Raw genomic sequence first — 3,268 nt, 5'->3', positions numbered from 1 at the left:
CTTCTTCTTCAATATCTCCTCCCATTCAATTTCAACAGGTGGGGGAATTTGAGATTACGCATATCCTTGATTCAAAGAAGGACCAGAGGAGGTGTTCGATATTTAGTCCACTGCAAGCGATTTGGTCCTGAGGAACGTTCCTGGATCCATGCAGAGGACATCAATGCCCCTACTTTCTTGAAGAAATTTTACACCAAGTTCCATGGTAACCCTGGATCTAAGTGTTCTGTGTCCACCTTTAAAGGAGGGGGGGGGGTACTGTCACTCACCAGACTTCTAGACCTAGAGCCAGGCTGCTCGTTCTCTTGCCGGTGCCTTTGTTGCGCTGTGGCTGTCCGCCATCTTGACTGTGCTTCTGCGCATGTGCAGACCTAGATAGACTTTTATAACCTTTCCTTACTAGATTTTGGCTATCCATTAGCCTTTCCCTATTTAAAGCACCTTTGACCGCTCTCTAATTGTCTGTTCTTGATTCTCACTTTCCTGTGACAGCCGTGGTCTACATTCCTGTGGTTCCTATTGCTCTCAGCGTTTCAGCATCTCCAGACTGGTCTCTGATCATCTACACTTGTAACATCTCACCTCTTGGCCGGATACTCCACAGCCACATCCATGGTAAACCAGCCTCTCACTGAGCTCCGTGGTGCCGCTGTCTCTCACCTGTTGGCCGGATACTCCTCAACCACTTCCGTGGTAAACCTGCCTCTCACTGAGTTTAACATTTTTAATATATTTCATTTGATACACACAGGATTCTGATGTGTATATATTTACTATGTACATGACGCAAATAGCGTTTAATGAACCAAGCTCACTGTCATATGTATGCACACGCACAAATCCATTACCTCTATCTCTCCATTGATACAATTGTTATCAACAACCAAGCTTTACAGATAAATTGTTTACCAATCTACTTATTCATGTATTTATTACGTTACGTATATCACTTCTGTTGCCATTATAGGATTTTTATCCATATGCTAATGTTTGTTTGTTTATTAGTTTCTTATAAATGATGTTTATATCCCACAAATGTGAAATTGATGGGACTCCAAGTCATTATTTACAACTTATGAAGACTCGCAACACACCGGATCAATTTGGCATTCAGGACTAACTGTCAATCAACATTATACTCAGTATAAATACTTCGTCTCCCTCGCATACCAAACTACTGCCTTGAGAAAGTCACCTAGGTGACGAAACGCGTCAGCCAATCAGCATTTATTTCCGGATTTTTTTACACCCGATACGTCACATCCGGTTAGGCATGTGTTCCAAGCTAGGACACACGCCGCCCTTAAGATTTGTTTAACCGTGACTCTGGTATTCTAAGCATCGTTTCACTGGACTTTGGACAATATATACTTACCATCGTTCGGACCGCCCGCTCACTATCAACTTTATGCATTGGATTTACAGGACAACACCTGGATCTATGGACCGCTACTAAGCGCAACTATTGTAACCCATTTTCCATCTTGGACATATAGTCAAGTTACACTGGACCGTGACATCCTCCAGGACTGTAACCAAGTCATTATTTCTCTGTTCATGCAGGTTTATTCTGGACATTGATCGTTGTACTTATCAGTTTTCTACCCAATACACTGAGGTCTATGACCATCATTATGTACATGTCTTAACCCACATATGGATTTATGTATTTTATTGTTTTTGTTTGCGCAATTCAACATATGACTTAGTGTTGCATTTTCTGATAAAACTATCTTGTTTATAGCTCCCGAATTATCCATTATTTAGGTGTAAGCGCGGAATACTCTGTATTTACGTATTGTATCAGGTTGGATTTCCTTGCTATTCTGCTGCTCACCTATATAAACCTGTAGTGCGCTTCCTTCCCTATTATTGATCTGCCTCTCACTGAGCTCCGTGATGCCGCTGTCTCTCACCTGTTGGCCGGATACCCTTCAGCCACGTCCGTGTTAAACCTGCCTCTTACTGAACTCCATGGTGCCGCTGTCTCTTACATGTTGGCCGGATACCCTTCAGCCACGTCCGTGGTAAACCTGCCGTAGTAAATCTACTGCTCGCAGTTCATCATATCACCTGCTTTACCTTACCTGTGAGCTGGATACTTCTCATCCACATCCGTGGTAAATATACTGCTGGCTGATCTCCATAGCCTCCGCTATACCTCATCTGTCGGCCGGATAAGTTATAGCCCCATCTGTGGCAAATCTGCCTCCAGCTGATCATCCTGAGCACCCGTTAGATCTTACCTGTTGGCTGGACTTCTCATAGTCTCATCCGTGGTATATACCTGAACTCCTATGAACTTTAGCATGTCTCCTATTACCTAATCTTATTCTCAGTATTGTGGTGTCTGCCAGCTGCCTACCGTCTGCGTTATTCTTCTGCCTTTAGGGTTGTCTCCTGGAGCAACGCATCACCTTCTATTGCTTGAATTGCCAAGCTTCCTATATCTAAGCTGTATTCCGTTGCTCTGCCACACTCTCTTGAGGGCCGCAACCTGCGCAGTGGTGCTGCAAAAACCCAAACCCTCTTGCGGGAGTCCCTGGAGAAGACCAGCTGCTGCATTAGACTTGCGCCTTGAGTGTAGTGATAACTAGTGGCAGAACTTTGGGTCGAGAATCCTAGTGACCGTGACATGTGGCAGTTGACAACAAAAGTTAATTATTTTTTGGCATCATTTAGGAACTTTAAGTGGCAATTCCACATTTGGTAAACTGTAAGAGCTATTTTAGAGTTGGTTGTTTGTCAATTTTTGTGGTCTACATATACACATTTGCGTACTGTGAATGCGTCCCAAAACGTCTATCTATTTGATTTGTGTCCCCTTACATCTGCAAAGGAGGAATGGGGCGGGCAATTGTAAGTTTAGTGCAATATGGATCTGTTTGTGTAATTGTAGCATGCCCCCTGGACATGTGACCCTAATGAGTCTTTTGCGGGTATTGGAGGTCTGGTGTGCAGGGACTCCATGATGAAGATGACGACAGCAGTAATATCTAGTAGCTGCTGATTTCCTGTTTGCATATTGACACCTCCAGCTGAAAGTATGTAATACATTAACATTGTGGCTATTTTGTAGTCCGCCCATCTATTCACAGAGTTGAGTGTACATTTTTTTCTGTATAGGACACGTGTTTTCATACTGTTCATGTGCACAAAAGAAGCCTGTGCATGCATTCATATCAAGATTTGCCCCTTTCACCTGCAGAGTCAAGAAAATGCAGGCTGAGTACAGTAATGACATGATCACATAACTGTAAAATAATTA

The sequence above is a fragment of the Mixophyes fleayi genome, chromosome 2 (assembly GCF_038048845.1).
Source record: "Mixophyes fleayi isolate aMixFle1 chromosome 2, aMixFle1.hap1, whole genome shotgun sequence".
Lineage (NCBI taxonomy): Eukaryota > Metazoa > Chordata > Amphibia > Anura > Limnodynastidae > Mixophyes > Mixophyes fleayi.
Note: the sequence above shows the minus strand (reverse complement) of the source record.